The sequence below is a fragment of the Acromyrmex echinatior genome, chromosome 6, assembly GCF_024713525.1.
Source record: "Acromyrmex echinatior isolate Ae372 chromosome 6, ASM2471352v2, whole genome shotgun sequence".
Lineage (NCBI taxonomy): Eukaryota > Metazoa > Arthropoda > Insecta > Hymenoptera > Formicidae > Acromyrmex > Acromyrmex echinatior.
This window is the reverse complement of record NC_141857.1, coordinates 6,756,188-6,777,985: the sequence shown is the minus strand read 5'-3', so window position 1 is coordinate 6,777,985 and position 21,798 is coordinate 6,756,188. Positions and strand designations below refer to the sequence as shown.

General features: G+C 32.4%; 2 long non-coding RNA genes across 2 annotated transcripts; one reads left to right on the top strand and one right to left on the bottom strand.

Moving 5' to 3' along the window:
• Window positions 1-2,134: 2,134 nt before the first annotated feature.
• Window positions 2,135-5,460, top strand: LOC147909324 (uncharacterized). Its single transcript, XR_015545363.1, has 2 exons — window positions 2,135-2,216; window positions 2,278-5,460. It is a non-coding gene; the product is annotated as an uncharacterized LOC147909324 (long non-coding RNA).
• Window positions 5,362-7,459, bottom strand: LOC147909323 (uncharacterized). The gene is made up of 2 exons (XR_015545362.1): window positions 5,857-7,459; window positions 5,362-5,676 (listed from the first exon to the last, which is right to left on the bottom strand). It is a non-coding gene; the product is annotated as an uncharacterized LOC147909323 (long non-coding RNA).
• Window positions 7,460-21,798: the final 14,339 nt, after the last annotated feature.

Here is a 21,798-nt window from a genome sequence, read left to right as displayed (position 1 = left end):
ATTAAAGAAAGCCAAGATCGGTCAATTTTGGATGTTACAAATAATACATTATATATTCTTTTTATTAAATCAATTTATTCCAGATATAATGATTTTATAATTATTTTAGAATTAATATGTTATAAAGGACTATATTTATATATATATATATATATATAAATTTGAATATGAAATATGCAAACGTTTGTTACAGATAAATACTTGGAGTGAGATAGATATTTATTGATACGAAATCTTTTTCTACAATAATCAAGTTAAATATCTAAATAAAAATATAATAATTGTGTAAATTTCTTTTTTAAATCTTGATTTTTTTGTAAATAGAGGGGCACTGGATGTTACATTTACTATAAATGTTTAGGTCAATCTTATTAGTGTAAATGTTATTAGTACATCTTTTCATTTGAAAAGAAAACGATATATCAACAAGATCAAGATGTAAATACAATTTTGTCATACTTTCATTTGTGTATCGATAACACTTTATTTAATAAAGCGATAATCATTACGAAAATATCACACTATTCGTGAGAAAGCTGCACAGCTGTAATTTACCATTATATCAACTATAATTTAAAATAATTCAAGTGTGGTGAGTAAATGCTTTTCAATACCGAGTAGCTCTCGGTGAACAATGTGGGCGTAATTTGCATATGAAATCAACTTATTTTAAAATTAATTTTCATATCGTTACACCTCAAGGTAACAATCGACGGGCAATCTATAATCGTGTAGATAAATCACGCTTATATAAAGAGTAAGAGGAGGAACGCATAATATATAATAATAATAATAATAAAGATATAATAATAAACGTAGCATTAAACAGCATTGCAATGGAAAATCGTAAATATTTGGTCAATATCGGCGAGCACATAAATTAATCGAATTCACTAAAGTCACCTATATTGATAAAGTATGCAATAGCATATCCCAGTTTCTCAACATTTTGCATCAAATGGTGCACATAGTACATAATTTCATCCCCGGTAAAAAATTTTTTATATATGAATATAAATATGTATAAACATACGCAAACACGCATAAATATTCATAAACATGTATAATTATATATGTTCATACATGTTCACACATCCTTTTTTCTTTTGTAAAATTACTTTTTAGTGTAATTGAAATAATAATTGATTAAAAAAAATCAAATTTGAAGAAATGTAAAAAAATTATTTATGTATAATTATATATAAAATTATACATAATTATGTATGAGCAAATTTTTTTTCATTTTTCCAAACTTGTTTTTTTTTTTAAACAAATAATGTGAAAATATCCCTTTAATTATTTTTTATGTTTTCACATTATTATTATTATTTCTATTACGCTAAAAAGTAATTTTACAAAAGAAAAAAGGATGTATGAACATAATTATATATTAGGTGTTGGAATTAATTCGTAGCGTTTTACAAGTGATGGGAAGTACTTTCATTAATGTATTTTTTAATGCTCATGTGAAATAAATAACATTCTTTCATTAAAAAACGCTACGAATTAATTCCAACACCTAATATGTATAGATATATATAATTATACATGTTTATGAATATTTATACATATTCATGCATGAACAATTTTTTAACGAAATCCACATTAAGTGCAGCTATCTTCACCCGTACAAAATTTTCTATGCATTTTTTAATCAAAATAAACATTTACCTAACATAAAATTTATTAACACATATAAAAAATAAGAGCATAAAAAACCACAGCACAAGTTATAGTTTGTGATATTTAATTATTATTACATTAATTAAAACATTAAACGTTTCGGCCACAATCTGGCCATCTTCAGTAATTCAATAATATTCTTAAAACGCAGAGTTACATCTAGTTGACATTAAATTCAACAGTCGAGAGTTGTAATTAAATAAACATGTTCTTTTATATGTGAAGATGCTTCATACAGTAATGTTACAACGTCAATTGTCATATCAAGAAAAGTGTAGAACAAGAATTTCCAGATTCTAAATAAAATTATATATATTAAAATCTTCTAATCGGAATATAAAGAAATAGAATCATTATCTGTTTTACAGCAAAAAAACCAAACGATGAATCTCGAGTATTTCTTTTACACAGTTAGAATTTTGTCGTGACATTATGTGTTGTTATTTGTCACGACACATAATGTCACGACAAAATTCTAACTGTGTAAAAGAAATACTCGAGATTCATCGTTTGGTTTTTTTGCTGTAAAACAGGTAATGATTCTATTTCTTTATATTCCGACTAGAAGATTTTAATATATACAATTTTATTTAGAATCTGGAAATTCTTGTTCTACACTTTTCTTGATATAACAATTGACGTTGTAACATTACTGTATGAAGCATCTTCACATATAAAAGAACATGTTTATTTAATTACAACTCTCGACTGTTGAATTTAATGTCAACTAGATGTAACTCTGCGTTTTAAGAATATTATTGAATTACTGAAGATGGCCAGATTGTGGCCGAAACGTTTAATGTTTTAATTAATGTAATAATAATTAAATATCACAAACTATAACTTGTGCTGTGGTTTTTTATGCTCTTATTTTTTATATGTGTTAATATTAGAACCACGTTAGTTTCAAGATATATTTTATAAAATTTATTTTTTCTTATTCAATGATTACTTGTACAATGTGAACTAATTTTATTTTGAACTGTATGTACCCCACTTACATATATTTTCATTACACTTTTATATATTGAAATTTCAACGAACAAATAAATTCGTATAATAGACTAAGAATATACATAAATTAATCATTTGTAACATATTCCTTATTCATAAATTAATTCATTATAAAAAAAATTAATTTATATAATTCACGGCTTTATTCTCCCTCACAAAATTCACAAAAATCACATTTATACAAATATATAAATTTAGAATGGCCGCATTTTTGGGTCAAAATGATAGAAAGTTTACAGTATTTAATTACATTACATCTAGTGATTTTGACAATCATCAGCATGACAGAGACATCTGTGCAATAATTTAAGATTTTGAATGTAATAAATATTGGTAGGTATGGTAGGTATTGGTAGATATGCTGATGAGATTATATCTCTCGCGTGCAGATGGCGCTAGTTAATCGATGTCGCCACATCGATAGATTTGAAATGCCGCGCTCCCGATCAGTTGGCAAACGTGATAATAAATGTATGGAAATGCATTTGAGTCGGTTGATTTGTTCAAATTTTTCGCGATTATTTTTGTAAAAAAGTGAATATCGCGCGGAATAAACAATCGCGAATCGCCGTTCGGCCGTTTGTCATGTATGTACATACCTTCGTCAATCGTCAATTACGGTGTGCGCTAATATCGCAGTTTTATTAAACGTCGCGTATCGTTTCGACTTGAAGAATCGCCATGATGCTCTGACCAAATTTGAATTCGAGACTAATTACGGAATCGCGTTGCATCTGATAGAGTGTTTTCTCAGTATTTTTGACGAAATGTTGATACGCAGAAGTATATCTTGCTATAGTTGCTCAGAAAAAAATAATCGCGAGTGTTCGGAATATTTTTCGCGTCGTTAGACGTTCGACGTAATGTATTAAACGCCGTTGTTTGCGCGTATTATAATTTCGGTATCGATATCTGTGCTCGATGTGCTGTCTCCTCCTGAAATTGATTGAGATGGTCTTCCTGTTGTTTTTTTTACTGGAGGAACAAAGATGCAGCTATTATGCACCTTCTAACAAGCCACATAAGTGACACTGTGTGACACAATGGATCATTACTTTGTTATTTGCCAATGTTAAATAAAGATGACATGATCATTGTGTTGCACTGTGTCGCTTATTGGAAGGCACGCATTATCAAGTATGTATTATATATAGAATATATAGATACATATATTATATAGGATAGAGCGAAGCTTTCTAATTCATTTTTTACTGTAATGTTATATATATGTTTTTAAACAGAATGAGTATTTTTTAATCAGAATGGAGTATTTAAAGGGTGTGCTGTGCTCTTAAGGAGCAATCATGATTGTTTAATGTAATTGTAAGCACATTACTGCAAAGAAATATTATTTGTCGTCGTAAATTTTCAAGAGTTTAAAGCTGAAAGTAACAAAATAACCTCGCCCTATATATTTCGCAACTCTTTATAATTAATTATATACACACACTTTTCCATACTTTCATTATTCTATTTTCTTTTTAATATTTGAATAATGGTAACAAGGGATAACAATGATAAGGGATAAAATGAATGAGAAGAGCGAATGATGTCATTTTCTGATCTCGCATCGCTTTGCATTTCAATAGAATATTATTGAAAGTTATACGTAACTAGATCAAAAATTTTAATTAAAAAATAAAATATAATTATTTTTATTTTCCAAAACTCTCATATTAATATTAAAGTTATTACTTATAATCAATTTACAGTTGTGACTATTAAACGCATAATTTTCTATTTTTAATGGAATTGAAGAAAAATTATTTATTATAATTATAATATTTTTTTAGTAATATTTTATTTAAATTTAAGTCAAATATGTTTACTAACTTTTTCTACATTACCAACAATCGAGTCTAAGAAGTTTTATTTATTCAACACTGAATTTTCAATGATCGGCATTTTGCCAATATCATGAGATAACTACAGAAGATAAATTAGAAGAAAACTTTATAAATAAAAAATGTAATAATAATAATTATAATATTAATTTTATCAAATTATTTAAAAATCAAGCATTTTCAAGCATATTATAATAATTAATAATTCAAAGCATAGAAGTAGATTTTGAAAAATGTGTAAATATTAATTAAACTATTATAATTAAAAAAATATTGTTTACAATTTATATTAATATGATGAAGAACAATAAATATTTGTACATATATTATTATTTATTATGTATTATCATTTATAGGTAACAAATTTATTTTATTATCGATTAAAGACATATGTAGAGCAACAACATTATTATTACATATTATTATTTTCAACATTCGAGACATTTTGTAAATCATAATGCCATATTTTTTATTGTCTGATCTTTTTTGAACAATCTACTCTTTTATTAAAATTGATAATATTATTTTGTCAATAATATTTCAATAGTTGATAATTTGTAGTATTACTTAAATTAGAAAGGACTTTATATATGAATACATCATCTAAGAGAATCCTTTAAATGTAATACAGATAACATTGCTTTTTAAAAAAATTTCCAAATAAGTAAAGAAAATGTTTATGTGTAATATTTTTTATCAAAGCTATATTTAATGCTATTATATTACAGAATGTTTCTCTGATTGCTAATTATATCTTGTTCACTTATCTCTTTAATGGATATAAATACGAGGAAAAAGAATAATTCGTGGAAACAAATGATTATTTTTAAATTATTTTTTCCGATGTTATTATTTAACAAAATTATCTAAATAGTACATAATACAATTATCAAGTGATATACACGATACAATAATTAAATGGTAGGACATTTACGTATATGCATTGTTACATAAGTTTGTTGGATTCCTGATGAGCGATGATTGCCAAATTTTGTTAAACTGGTTTCTTCTTCAATGCATATTACTGACTAGTCAAAAGATGTAATTATATTATAATATGAGAGAAGAAAGTATTATATTTCGTTGCTATTTTGACATTCCTCTAGGAAAGAAAGTCCTACGACATTGTTTGTTTCTATAATCAAGAAAAATACATATTTGGACATTACAATCAATTTACTTCAATTTATGCAACAGTAATTACAAAATATTTTTTTCTCAAACATTTTTAATATTTTTATATTATCATTACAATATACGCAAAGTAGAATATTCTTCAAAACAAAAAATAAGAAAAGAATAAAAATATGTTTACCCAGAAATGTTGTAAGATGTATTTATCTCCTACAAGGAAGTCACTAAAATCTTTCTGCATCCTCCGTTACGAGCAGGCCTATAACCTGGCGGACATTTCGGCTGTACCCGATTTCTTGTGGGGAAAGTCAGTGGCCGTCCCTCGCACGCAAATACTAACATTATCATCGCGAGAATCAGTAGAATTAAACGGGCGGGTGCCATTATTATGGACGATATTGGATCTCCTGATCACTTTCTCGAATTTCAAATTAGGAAGACAAAATCAGACAGATTGGCGTCAAGTTTCTCTCCTTTTCCTTACGTACGCGCTTGCAACATCAATATGCTAATAACTGGCTGCTACAACGATAGCGCATGTTTATATACAACTTAGGCTCATCAGTGTGGTTTTCCGTCTCCGTCATAATTAATTAGTGGTCAAAATCATATCCTGATTGCTTACGCAAGAGCGTTAACTTGAAACTTCCGCGCGATAATAAATTATTGTGCATGGTTGTGTGCGCTATGCACATTCTAGATTTTATGCGCACATTACCAATAAATCTTTTTTTATGACTCAACGAAGATGTAGGCGATAGGAAAAAACTATAATACAAGTCTGTATGTTTAAAGTACTGTATTCTTTACTTTATTCTTACTCATGTTGTGATATCTATAGGTATACTTGTATAACAGTTTCATATATTCACGTATATCTGTCTATACATGAATATTTTAATTATTTATCTTATATATATTTTATTTAAGGAAAAGGAATTATATAAATAATTATTATACATCATTTAGGTTCAATTGCATCAACGTTACTTTGAGAAAGAGTTTTAAGCGAGGCTTAAAACTCTTTCTGTCTCTTTTTGGCTTTAAAACGAGACAGAGTTTTAAGTCTCGTTTAAAATCAAAGTGATATTGGTGCAATCGAGCCTTTTATATATATATGTGTATATATTAGGTGTTGGAATTAATTCGTAGCGTTTTTTAATGAAAGAATGTTATTTATTTCACATGAGCATTAAAAAATACATTAATGAAAGTACTTCCCATCACTTGTAAAACGCTACGAATTAATTCCAACACCTAATATATTTGATTAATTATCTTCTATATATTTCTGCGTGTGTGTTCAAAAAGAAATATAACTAATTTAATTGGATTTTATGAATATAATAAAAATATTCTATTTATTCTTTAATTTAAGTATATACAAATTTAATACTCTATATTCTCTTCACTTTGAATTTAATTGTTGTCATGCTTAATATAAAATGATAGCCTATTCTTGTGTAGGGATAAATATACTTGACAAAATAATTTAGTTTGTAGTCTGTACATCTTAATTGCATTTCGAATGAAATTTACGATTGCCAATTCGATTCAATGAACTATAGATCTTACATAAATCATTAATTAAATACATCTCTCTCTCTTTCTCTCCCTAATTTCCTATAATTTTCATAGACCTACAGAGATGCCTGTTAGATATTTATTCCCATGATTAGAATAATATTCTTGTTTCCTTTTTAATCCTTAATGTTAAAGCCTTCTCTTTCCCGGAGATGTCTTTTCTTTCATAAATAAGAGTGGTCCAACTGTCTATAAAGAATCTGTAACAAAAACCATGATCTTGTTTATTTTGATTTGTTTTACGCAGAGTTTTACATATAAGTTTTACACATTACTCTCTATGGTTGAAAGTAAGAGCTATACGGTGTATGCAGAAATAGAATGGCCGCTATAAATAAAGATCTGAGCAATTTATTGCATATTTAAGTTTGACGTGAGTATGAAAGGGATCGATACGAGGTGACGATTGTGTGCGCATTTGATAGACGAGTAGGCTGAAATAGTTGATGAGTTGTACTAACTTCCGGCAAAGAAAATCAACCTTAAAGCGTTACACTTCGTCAGAACAAGTTTACGTCATGCTATAATCAACTAGGCATAAATGTGAACGTGTTTGACGTCAGAGCATTGTAGGAATCAAGCATTATTGGTGGACGTGTATAAAATAAGAATGATGAGTTATATCTAATGTATACAACTTTATATATACATAGCATTCATCGTTGATTACATACTGTGTAACATTATCTACAAAAATATTATTGCTTATTTATTTATATATTTATTTATAATATGCACTGACAATAAGTCTTTATTGAAAACTTATTTGAATTGATTTTGCAATAAAAATCTTTATTGAAAAGATACACTTATAAACATAAGCGCAGTAGACTTTAGAGTTTAATACTTCAAAAAATGAAACATCAGCAATATAATACTGTTTATAAATCTACACAGAAAAGATGGTTTTGTTGAAGTAGATCTGGAAATTTAGTTAGATATAGATTTGAAAATAATTTTGTTTGGGCCTTCTCAAAATAACTATGTAGGATTGGTTGCTAGAATGTTAAAACTTTTTGTTATTAATGTTTAAGCGTTTTACATAATTATTTTAATAGTCCAACAAAATTATTTTCAGCTCTATAGCTGTAATTAAATTTTTAATACATTAGCAAAATTGTTCCTTTTGTATAGATCTTAATAAAAATTAAATAATGAATAACATAATAAATAGAAAAGTTATACGATAATAAGTAGACATTTCAGATTGTATGATTAATGATAGAAATAATATTGTATATTGCTTGCGTCGTTGCAAATGTGCGACGCAGTAATTGATGCTTTATTTGTAATGAAGAGAGTTTCTGCTCCTTAAAAAATCCCTTACCTAAAAGAGGTTTCGACAGCGATTTCCAACTTTGACCTTGTCCGGTGGACATTGTATAGGAACATTAATTATTGATCCAGTATTGAGTGATAGTTTGTAACTATCGCTGTCGAAAGGCAAAAAACGTTTTTCTTCTCGCGAGGCGCTCTTGTCGGTCGCGTGCGTACTCGACGTTAAGATGAAAAATAACACTAACACGAACATTACAGCCAATAAAAGCTTCATAGTTGCGTATGACTGTAGTATACAGTGTGCAATCAACGACTGAAGCCTGTCCAGATCTCGCCTCTCAGTAACTTATCCTGCGCTCGCGTCGCGTCGTTTTCAATCTGTTGGAATTAATTGTATATTTGCGTGATTCTCATGGATAAATTTTTTCTCGATTGTAATCACTTTTTCAAGAATTTAAACGGATATATCATTCAAGATATCTGACGCAATCTCACATAATCACGTGTAATCTTTACATACCTCGAAGAGGCGTCAAGCGATTACCGATAGCAAATTGCCCATAGACAGTTATCTTGGAATAAAATGCAACAGTCACAATACGAATAACGACACTTTGTTGCGTACGAGTGCTTGTGCTTCAAAAATACGTGGCCAAAAATGGTTATCTCCGTTTATTTAATGATAAAGTTTGTTAATCACGACACGAAGCGTTTCTTTTAAATTTTATCAGACCGATGATGCTTCATCGCGTTGGAACGCGAGAGATACGAAGCTTATTGTTAAATTAGGCGCGTGATAGGCACGTCTCGACGGCTGACTCGTATCTTGCATTTTCCACATGAAAATTATTCGCCGAGGAGTGAACGCGATTGAGAAACTGGCGACGATCGATCTCTATTCTCTGTCTGCCACCATCGCCGTCGTCGCTGCCTTCTCGAAATGAATACAAACAAACCACTAGGAAACGGATGAGCGGGTTAATTAAAATCGACCTTGTACGCAAACCGGCTTAAAAGACATCTTTATCTGCGACGAGAAGACGACGTCGGGGGGCCTTATCAGTCCGGCGTGTCCAGAATTTTTCATCGATTCGAGATTGCGATATCGAGAATTGCATGATGAAATCTTGAACTTTACTTTGAGTCACCGATATAAAATCGATCTGCTGAAAGTACGTGTAGCGAGGTTAATGGTCCGTTTGTTGAACGATTCTAAAAAATTAGTCTAAAAAAATAATATACAGTATTTCTGTATGTATAATAAGAAAGATGTACAAATTGATTCAAATTATTGATTTTAAAAGAGATGTATTAAGCGCAAAAGTTTGTTTTGCTGCATCTATGAGCATTCTTGATAATCCTCGGTGGAACTTTCGATGATAGCGATGAATTATTTTTTTGCTGAACACAATTATCATGCGTGATAATATACACTATTTTTAAATTTAAACTTGTTTTTCTGGAGAACTAATTAATTTAAAAAATGTACTGTAAACAGGAAGAATAAAATTAAATAATCATTAATAGAGTGCTTAATTTTGGTGAAGGCTGTATCTTAACGGATAGCGAAAAAAATAAATAATCAGATTTCGTAGGAAATAATTAAAATCCATATCATATAAAAGATTAGATATTGATTCATAGTAGTATACAAAGAAAGAACGGTTTTGCTAAAGCATCTAAAGAGTTAACTATATAGATGAAAATGATTTTGTCTATCAAAATAATCATGTAAGACGCTTAAATTGATTACTTATAGAAAAAATTTTTATAGCATCACTCATTTCGGATTTACAATAGGTGTTTTAAGCCATAAGAAATTGGCCAATTACAGTCTAATGCGAGAAGAATAATTGACTATGATTCGTCCATTTTTATGGCTTAAGGCTTAAAAAAATCTATTACAGATCTGGACTTATGCTTGAACGTTCTGCCTAATCATTTAAATAGTCCAACAATATTATTTTCAGTATATCAAGCTAAATTTTTAGATACTTCGACAAAATCTTTCTTTCCATTTAGCGTTTAAAAGGAATATACCTTGCGTATTTATCAGAACAAACTTCACCACACTTGTCTACATTTGCCACGCCGATCGACTTGCTGACCCGGTTGACAGACTTTATTCCTTCGTGGTACGAATATTATTCTTCCTTGTACCGTGACCTCCGGAGGTGCCGTTGATGTAGCGCTGTCATTTCCGTTAACATTTAAAACTTGCGAGGTGTTTTGCGGTCGTATCAATTTGTCGATGGACATCGCGATGTTCGAGAAGGACCAACATCCGCCGAGGCTCACAGAGAGGATCACGAGTAGAAGAACCGTGTAAAATGTACGCATCCTTCTCAACTAATACCGGGCGACTAACAACTGTGCCATGCACGGTGTGTAATCCCGCTTAAACATTAACGGTCATAGCTCGATAACCTGATGACACTGATGATTCCAAGAGAGAAGCGCGTTTCTTTCGCTATTCAGAAAAATTTCAGAGTCAGTATTGAACTCGAATGGTTCGGCGTATCGTAATTGAACGGTAATTTCGTCGTGAAGTTCCGTCGTGAACTAAATGGAAATCGTGCATAGCTGTGACGGTATGAAAAAACTATGCGTTGCTTTTATATTTCAGAAGTTACGAAGTCGAGTATATACGCATTCTATTTCGTCGCGAGTGTTTTCGATAACCTTTGATGACACTTTTTATAGTAATAAAATCATCTCTAATGCTGAACACAATATTATTGTAAGAGTGAGATGTAATCTAAATGTCGTAATTATAACAATTTTTCTTACGTTAATTTAATACGTCGCAAAAGTAACATACCAATCGCTTGAATATCAGTTCACAAATTCACTCGAATTATCAAACGAAAGTCCGATGTAATGCATAGAACAGTACAGGAGCAAGTGATCATACCATTAATGAGACCATTGTGAAATGACTGGTAGTTAAACGAAAAAATCAAGCGCGTCATATTAAATTAACGTCAAAAAAATAGAAACGATATATGTACAGTAAATTTAATAAGTTCAGTGAATCCAAATAAATTATAACTTACGTATGTAAAAATAGCCAGACAACTAATGACCATGTCAGAACGAATGTTAAGACAACAATAACAGTGCGAAGTTCTAATTGTAAGAATTAGAAAAAGATGAAGAGTTAGTTGCATCGAGATTAAAATTAAACTATATTGGTAAAAACGGACATTAATTGCTTCCTAGATTAATCTTTTATTATAATTCTTTGTTTAAAGTTAAAATATTATTTCAGTCAATTCATGCGAATAACTAAATTTATAATCTATAATTACGAAAAGCTGGTTGGTATTTCTGAATTATTTTACATTACAATTTCCATAGATAATTTTTACAATTTTTTTGTTTTTTTTTAAATTTTATTATTGTAATTCCAAGGAGCAAGCTGACGTTACTTATCGTTATTTTGACGTCAAAAGAACATTAAACGTCATTTTGATGACATACGCATGACGATAGCCTAAAATAATATCAGCCTGTTATTTGAGCATAGGAAGTTTGTTTCAGAAAAAGTCTGTTTGCAATATTATAAATATTACAGACAGAGTACATAAGTAAAAGAATTTTAAAAAATCAGAACGATATCAAAGTATATATTGTGTTAAACGAAATATTTGTTGGAAAATATTTTTAAGTAATTATCGATAATTTTTTTATTAGATATTGTCATTGTTGATTAACATGACATTGCAGGCTCATTAGCGCAACAAAGTGTCTGTTAAAACTTTCGTTATAACAAAATTCAAGCTCTTCGTGGAATGCAAAGCGAACCGACTTATAACCGAGATTGCTCGCCAACGTCATACAGATTACTTTATCGGAGTATATGGGAGCACGTTTCATAGTCGTTAGAATTTCCATCACGTCCCTCGTTTGATGTATACGAGTCATCTATTTAAACAAGGATATGTGTATTATGATATGTCAATTTGTGCAAATCTTCACAAGATCGACATAGTAATAATACGTCTCTTTGTTATTTTTCATACAAATATCATACAATAATTTTTAATAACTTTTAGTTTAATCATATAATTGTTACAAGGAAAAAACATTTTATTTATAAAATTTCATAATTATTATAAATATTGTCTTCTTATATCTTTAAAAATATTTAATAAACTTGATTTAGTTTTATAAACTTATGGATTTATTAATCGATAATTAGTTCGATTTCTTGAAATTCTTTCAAATATTTGTCTACTACAATACGAAAAATATAACGTTATCGCAAAAAATATCGTGTTTATCATGCTATAATGTATAGCTTGCAAATGAGAGAATGCTTATTGTTAGATTTTCTATCGATTTAAAACGGTTGGTGGCGCCATCCATTGCTGCAGATAGAAAGATCAAAATGGATGCAGCATAATGCCGCGTATGGATGATAACCAGAGTTTTGTTCGTTTAAATATAATAATTTATATCTATGTATACATATAAAAACTGCGTGTACAATATAAAACTATATTTTATATGCTATCTGTGTAAACAGTCTATAGGTATCATTAATGCTTATGTTTCTGTCGTTGCAATAGACTATTATAGATTGTATTATTATAGATGAGTTTCGTATCTCGCTTACATAATTTTTATTTATCGATAAATAAAGTGAGATACGTTTGCACAATTTTATTATAATAAATTTTATTATAATAAATTAAATGGTATTTTAATAAATTTATTTTCGAGATAAAAAAGTTATTGAATTATATTAAGAAGTGATACTGGAATGTTGATTTATTTAAAAAATTCTAATATTTTTATATTGTATATACTTTTTAGTTATCAAAAAAGATTATGTAGTTACATTAATTAATTGTTTGTAACATGGAAATTACATATCAAGATATTCACTAAGTCTCAATGATTTAATCCATGCTTTCCATGTACAGCTTCTGTAATTTATTTTTCATAAGTAAAAAAAATCCGGTTTTAGAGACTTAATAACGAAATCGCACGATAAACGAGCTGGAACAACCCGCTTATCCTTGGCACGCCTCACCGGGTGTCTTTCGAGTCGATCCCGCACTCGATCAATGACAATTTCACCCTGCGGGTATGGGCGTCGATAATGCTTTTACGTGCGAATCATGTAGACACGATTTCTCACACGTACGCACCACTTTCCGTCACGGTTCGTCCCCGAACACGAAATTTGACGCGTGTTCACGTATTTTTCACGTAATTTCCCCATATCCCAGGTCGCGTGTACAATTAAAGGGCGCGTACATCGAGGTGTCTTGGGCAGGCGCCAGAAACTTTCGTTATATAATATAATCAAACTACATGAAAATTGCTCTACCGCTTTTCTACAGTATGCGTCAGATAGGTTCTTGAAGTCGAAGTGGATCTTTGTCGATTTCGATTGCCGGATGATAAGTCGCATATGCGTGCTGCGAATTTCCGGCAAAGGATCCCAGCGTTTTCTCTTCCACATTCAGTAAGATGGGTTCCCACGAGCGAAGTCGAGCACACGGTCTAGAAAGGCAATAACCAAAGATGATTAAGATATAGTCATTTTGTTTCTCGCTTCCCTGCTCTCTCTCCGCGGCGGTCCGGCTTGTCGTGCCGACACGAATGCAAACGCGGCACGGTCGCTAAACGTACAATTATTGCTTATTGGTAGCCTCGATTCGGAAGATAATTCTTCCCTCTTTCTCGCATTAGAGTCATGGGCCGATCCAGCTGTTCGAAACGCCACGTCGGTGAAAGGATTACGCTCTGTCCTTTTATGTGCGACCATTTTTCATGTGCCCACGACAAAAGCGCTGGAAAATAACTCGTCGATGATAAAAAATAGCTGGAAAATTTGTGTTAAATTTAATATATTTCATGTGTCCCAAATAATTTACTCAAATTTTTGTATTAATTTAACATAAGATAAATATGTTAGAATGCGACATTAACATAATGTAAAAATTAAAAAATGTAACACTTTTTGACATACAATTTTGAAACGTGGAAGCACATTTCTTTAGTAAAATTAATATGTTAAATTAATATATATACCTATTCGTCTTTCTTTCATTTATCTTAGAATTTATATTTTAAAACTACATTATTTTTATTTGTTCAGTTATTCATAAATTGTGTTATTTTTTTTACTTTAACACTAAGAAATATTAAATCTCAATTTAATACAAAGTGTATTCAAATAACATAATCACGTTATGCTAAAAATTCAGTATATAAATTTTAACAAGGCTCGGTTTCAACACAAATACAAAATGTTTTTTACTTGTAACATATTCTTATATAATACAAAAGTATTAAATTAACACAAAAATTTGGATAGACACGTAAAACGTGTTAAATACAATATAAAATATTTCTCTAAATTTTCAATCACACACAATAAACTAAATCATGTATTTAAATATTTTCTTTATTTTATGAAATAATATTGCAAAATTATAGCAGCAATTTTACAAGAAATAATGATATTCTATCGATTAAATATTTATTGAGCAAAATATTCAAATAAGGCCAGATTCTAAGATTATTGAAATATTACGGAATATCTAGTTAGCTTGAAACCTTCTCGCACGGTTTATATGCAAAATAACGGCGTGTATATCGATCCCTTCCGTTCTAAGTTTGCCTCTCAGCCACGTGATGTGCCGAGCATAGGAACTACTTCGATCCTAAGCACGATTAATACCAGGATGACCATTATTGCGAGTTTAAAGGGTGGTTGAAGAACGGTGTTCAGCGATACTCGGTAAACCATCGTGTGATCCGTATACAGCGAGCAATTTATTCGCGACTTTAATGATACGGGTAGCGACATCCCAGAACATCCCGATACGCTCGACTGACTCGACAAGAAAATTAATGCGCGACGTAATTCAACCATAACACCGTAGTGTTAAGCGATATACCGAAACTACTTTATACGTTCGTTCGAGAATCATTATGATTCGTCACAACGTGATGGTTGTCAATAACAGAATTAGCATCTTTTTCTCTTATATAGAATAATCAAACACATTGCAATTAACTCTATGATTATTGTCTTGCATCATCATATTATCAGATCTATACAGTGATAAAAGAAGATAATAAAGAATAAACGTCATGTATGTAAAGCAACATCTGTCATGCCAATCGCACATTTGTTTAAATAACATACAGAAAGAATAAAACTTTATAATATTACTTTCCTAAAATATCTAAAAATTTAGGTTGGAACAGATTTGAAAATAACTTTATTAGATCATTAAAATGATTATGTATAGAAAATTCAAGCACGATTATAATTTAAAAAGACCGACGAGAATAAATTGAAAGAAATAATTCTATTTTTTCAGTCAAAGCGGATCTCACTGTTTAATAGCATTAATATGAAATAACTATTACGAAATAATACAAATAAATTTGTGAAAATTTCCAAAAATTGACGATTAATCTAATTTAAGATATTAATATTTCAATTTCAGTTTGTGATTGCGTCAAGTCCGACAAACCAAATCAACACGTTTATAAAACTGAAGAAATATATTATATTCAAAATTTGCATATTAGTATTATTAAACACTAAAATTCGCTTTAATAAAAAATACGATTATTTTAAACGATGAGCAATGCTGGAGAAAATTTTGACAATCTATAAGAATTAGCTTGAACGTTCTACATAAAATTGTTTTGATAGAATTATTTCGATAAAATTACTTTTACGTCTGTATATATCGTATTTTAGATATATTTTAGTAGGAAAATCATTCTTTCCACGCACACATTCGCAAACTTCTACCTGTAAAAAATATCCTTTGTACGGCGCGGCGAGATGAACGTGAAAGAAAAACAGTGCCCAAAAAGAAAATGATCATGAATCGATTTTAAGCGTTGGGAAATTCCGCGTGCCGCGGAGTCGCGTGTGCTCGCACACGCGTGCACACGAGGGTCGGCCGTATGGAGTAAGGAGTTACGGATGGACGGACAGGCGAGGCGAGGGGGCGGGCAGGTAGGATCGATTTAAAAAGTAAATGACTGACGGACTAAGGTCGCCTACCAGGCAATTCCAGTAGCGGGCAATTGCGTGCAAGAAATTACTTGCCAATGTTGAGTGGCACGCAAAGCTCGGAGCGAACGCGAACGCTGAAGGATGGCATGGCGGCGGTGTAACGTCGGCCACCGCCGCCGCCTCTTCTCTTCTTCGTCTTTTTCTTCTTCTTCTCGTCTCCGTCTTCCTTCAAACCTCGACGATCCCGTCACCGTGCATGCGAACCTGTCGACCGCGAACGAGCCATACGACTCCTCTCGAATTCGTGCTCGCTTCTTGGACACCGGTCGAATCCTCCGGAGATCGACGTCACGCGGTGTCTAAATCCCGTGCTTCTTTTTAGCGTTTCCCTCGGAACTCGTTGATATAATCGTTCGGTCGCACAGTGGTGCCTAAGAGAGATTTTGCGGGCAAAACGTCGCATTTTTTTGACCATTACAGAAAATTAACTAAAAAATATAATATATACGTAAGACATCTTATATTTATATTTACATAACGCAAACTTTTACTTCCACATGTCAGCGTATTTTTTTCTTTCCTTTCCTGTTATTCGGAATATTTAAATGATTCGAGGAAATAATAAAAACTGGTATAATTCAAAATAATTTATAATTGAGTGAAATTGTTGAAATCCCTCAAAAAAACTATATTTATGTAGTTAATGTACGATTTATATAATTATTTTGGAATTTGTGTTGTTTTAGAATTATAATTTATGTAATTATGTGTTCATGGAATTAAAATACTTCAATAATTCATGTTACTCCTCCCACAAAGTTTTTTGTGTTTATTAGTATTCATAAATCTATTCAACTTTAGTTGCAATAACTGTAAAATAGCTTACTCAACTGTGTTACATTAATTCTACATACAAAACTTACATAGTTGTCACCTATATAATTGGTACCTATATAATTACTACGTGTCTTTTTGCTCTAAGTGTAATTATATTGCACGTATTTAATACGAAATAATTTAAAAGTGATTTTAAAAATAATACGAAATATAAATGTTTGAAATGTTTGAAATTTCTCAATTTTATTACATGAAGATAATTTAAAAATTTCAGGTTTTGTCTGCCTTGACACCACTGTGAGTTATCTCGAAATCGCGCGGCTTCCCAGAAGGCATCCAGTTCGTGAGTAGATATTATGTTAATTCGCTAAGTGGGTTCAAATGTATATTTTCGAAACTATTATCCTATTCTTCGTGTTTTCATTCCGTGTTCTCATTGGTATTTGAGTTATTCGATTAGAACAACCTAGCGAATTGTGCATCGGTTATCGAGATTCTTCGTCCGCAATGGCGGCGTGCGGCGCTCGTACGGTGGCAAACATCTCCTTTGCTACTGTTTCACGGGATCTGCCTCCACGTATGCCTCTTCACGGTTCGATGAATCTCTTCGCTCTTCTCGGAACTTTAAAATATTAGTTGCCTTCGGTATTATGACGTCAAGTTTCTCGATCCACTCTGGAATTCGAACGTATGTTCGGGTAATGGCTTCTCGTGTGCCAGAAATACGAAACACGCGATGAGGATGTGTCATAACAAACGGACCGTGTTTCGCGATTGTCTCAGATTGTTGCACAATCAAAACAATTAATAAATTTAATGAGATCCAGATAAACGTGGGACGCGTAAATGCGGGATCATGATCTCCGCGGACACGACGAAGAAAGTTGTTGGCAGAAACGACGTCGTAAAATTAGGCGACGGGACGACAGGCATGCGAGACGCAACATTATACGCAGTCTCATAAAATTAGTCCGATATCGGCCGACAGATAATTCCTCGGTTACGACAAATTTTATGCCGGGCAATCAGCAACCGCGGGTAGTTTCACACCGTAAGACCCCGCCTTAGGAAACAAGGTGCTCGATGTCCGCACGAAGGTAATGCGGCACCGAAAAGAAAAGTTTATAACAGCTCTTATCAGACTTTGGTCCTGCTTCTCTGCGCAATTTCGCGTACACGTGTATAATGAACGATGATTTAAGGAGTTTATGATGCTAAAGAGAAGAAATACTTTCGGAAGCGAAACGTATCTCGTTTTCCAGTTTGCCTCGTCACTGAAAAAAAAACAAATTCCAAAGAAAAACAATTTATGTTAAATTGAATACATTTTATGCGTCTCGATCCATTCCAATTTTTGTTTAATTTACGCCGTATTTATACGTATAGATTTAATATAGATTTATTGTAATATAATGTGCAAAAATTAACAGCATAATACTGACACAATTTTTTAGCAAATTGAGAGGAAGCATTACTCAAGATTAACATTTATAATAACACGTTTTAGTAAATTTAACATTTATAATATGTTAAATTAACATATTTTATTTATTTTAAAATACATTATTTTTATTATTTGTTTGGTTATTCATAAATGTGTTATTTTAATATAAAAAAAAAAATGTTGAACGTCAATTTAACCCAGAATATTCAAATAATACAATCAAATTATGTTTAAATTAACACTAGGAGATGTTGAAAATTCAATACAAAAAAAATTTTAATAACGACTGATTTTAATGTAAATATAAAATATTTTTTACCGTGTACTAACAATCAATGTATTAACAACAAAAAGCTAGGGACACTCTCGAGCTTTATCTAAGTTATTAAAATCGATGCAGCATGATTGATTGTATCACGCATATTGGAAGGAACCGGTCGATCATTAATGAAGTAAGAGCGGATCGTTCCGATTTGTCCCGGATTCCGATGGGCCATAAACGAACGAACCGTTCGTCGTACAATGTAAAACGTGTGCGCCGCCGACGATCTTCGGAACTGATTTGCGGGGTGGCGGAATGAGAAGGAAAAAAGGAAAGAAGAAAATGGGAGAAAGGAAGAAAGAAAGACAGGACAGCTGCTCGTAACAATTACATCCACATAACACATACGGTCGGTTATTCCTCTCCGCGCTTAAAACCAGTCGCGAAGTTCACAGTCCCGGAGTATCCCGAAGAATTATGCTGTTGCACCGACACCGACTGATTTTACGACGCGCCGTTGTGCTCGTATCTAGCACGTCACCGCCTTATTTTACGATGCTGCCCGTCTTAACGCCTCCTTAGCTCGAAACATCGCCGAGCGTGTCCGTGCGTTTTACGCGCGTTTACACGCGTGCGAGATTCTCATGTACGAGCCCGTGAAAGCACACATGAAGAACAAATGCATCTTGATTATCACTACGTCGTGGTTGTCGTGAATTCGATTCAGGATTGCGTAAAAAAAGTTGTGTGATAATAATATATCAGATTTACAATGTTTGCGTGCGAGAGATAGAGAATTGCAAATCAGTGTAAACTGATTGACGAATACGGTAGCTTAATCGCATCGTGATAGATCGCTTCCGATTTTATCGCGGCAGTTAATTCACTCGCGATTAATGTTAGAATGCGTTAGAATAAGTAGCTATAAAATACATCTTTCTCCTCTCGGTGAGAAACTCCGTCAGAAATGGATATGTCGATTAATCGAAACGTCACTGCAACCACAGGTGATTTAAACTCATTACGCGTATAAGGAAACCAGATGATCTTGCACGTGCTCATTAATACGCGTTTACGCGTAGTTGCTGTAATACGCATTTATAGAACGAGTTAAGTTCTCAGCTTGACTGAGAGAGAACAGCAATTTACGCGCAGAGTCCGTTACCACAAAACGCACTTTCCCGTTAAGAGCAATTAGTATGGATGACTTCCAACTTTATGAATTACTTTCTGTTGCCGTTTAGTACGAAAATTTGCATGTAAAGAGATAATTTCGTTTATCATTACGCTATTTAGGTATGTTGCATCAAGATAAAAAAGAATCGTAAGTTATGTTATCTGTTACTTCGATACAATTAAGTAAAAAATCAGGAATCGACTTGTTAATCTTTCTGCCACTTTTCTCGCAAGTAACAAGCACATGATGTCATTTTGAAATAATTAAATTTAAAAAAATGTATATTTTTATACTTCCAGTTTTTGCCATAGTTTTAGATTCGACCCTATTTCTCGCGAATTAATCAGGCGAGCGTGATCAAATCAATATCTCCGAGACGAAAAAATGAGCTTGCAAATCTATAATCGAATAACTTGAAAAAAACAACAGCATTCAAAGGTAATATTATCGTCTTCTCGTGAAGGATCGCTCTCGTCACCGTTCTCGCTACCGTATCCCATATCCGTATCAGAGAGATCTAAAATCGGGCGTCCAGCATAGAAGAGACTCAAGAGAGTCTCTCGTCCCGAGAGAATCCAGAGATGAGCACGTCTCGGGAGGGGAAAGTAATTAAAGAATTAATTAAACGGAGGCTTACTCAGCTAAGTTCAGCCATCGATCAAGGCTAACCATGGCGGGTTCTTGTTTGGCGCTGACAAAAAATACCGCTACCGAAATCATAGGGAGGCCCATTGTGCCCGTCGATCCGCGCCGAGCTCCCGAGAGCCGAGCTCCAGGTCGCTCTCGGAACTCGGAACGACTCCGACGGGCCCCGCGATCGGCATCGAAGCGAGATCGCGAGGCGGTCAGTGCATGCAGGGCTCAAGGTGGACGTAGAGATGGCAGGAATGCAGCTCGCGTGCTCCATCCCTGTCGGTACAAATTAGAGTAAAAATCATGAAGCAGGATCGTGGCAAATAACTCGCGCAGCGGGAGATCTCTCCGAACGCGGGCCAAAGGAGCGAACAATGCCTTCAGCTCTCATCTCCCTTAGCTCAGACACCATCGTTCTCCTCTTTCTTCGGAGGGGCCCCACTTCGTTCTCTTCGTTTGGCTTTCCTCGTGCTCACTCTCGATTCAAGTTAGACGCTGTGAAGAGTGACCGGGAGCAGATATCCATATTGAAGCAAAAGAAAAAGTGTAAGTCAAGCCTCATACGAGAGTAGGTATATCCCGTGCAGGGCGACGTTTCACTTTCCTTACAAAAATCGACTCTCTATATCTTCGTCTTTCCTCTCCTCTTCGCTCGTTCGTCGTCACTTCTCATTTTCTTCAGCTCGAGACCTCATGTCAGAAGAGTGGAATTTAATCAATTATTAGCTTATAAAGAATAGGATATTAATCTAGAGAAAAAGAAAGTAGGAAAGATAGTAAAAGAATAATGTTACTTTAAAAAGGATAGAAATTATTTATATTTGAGAAAAAGAAACAAACACATTGTATCGATACGTAATGTGATGCAGTTTGCTTGTTAAGTTCGTATCTGAAATATTACAACAC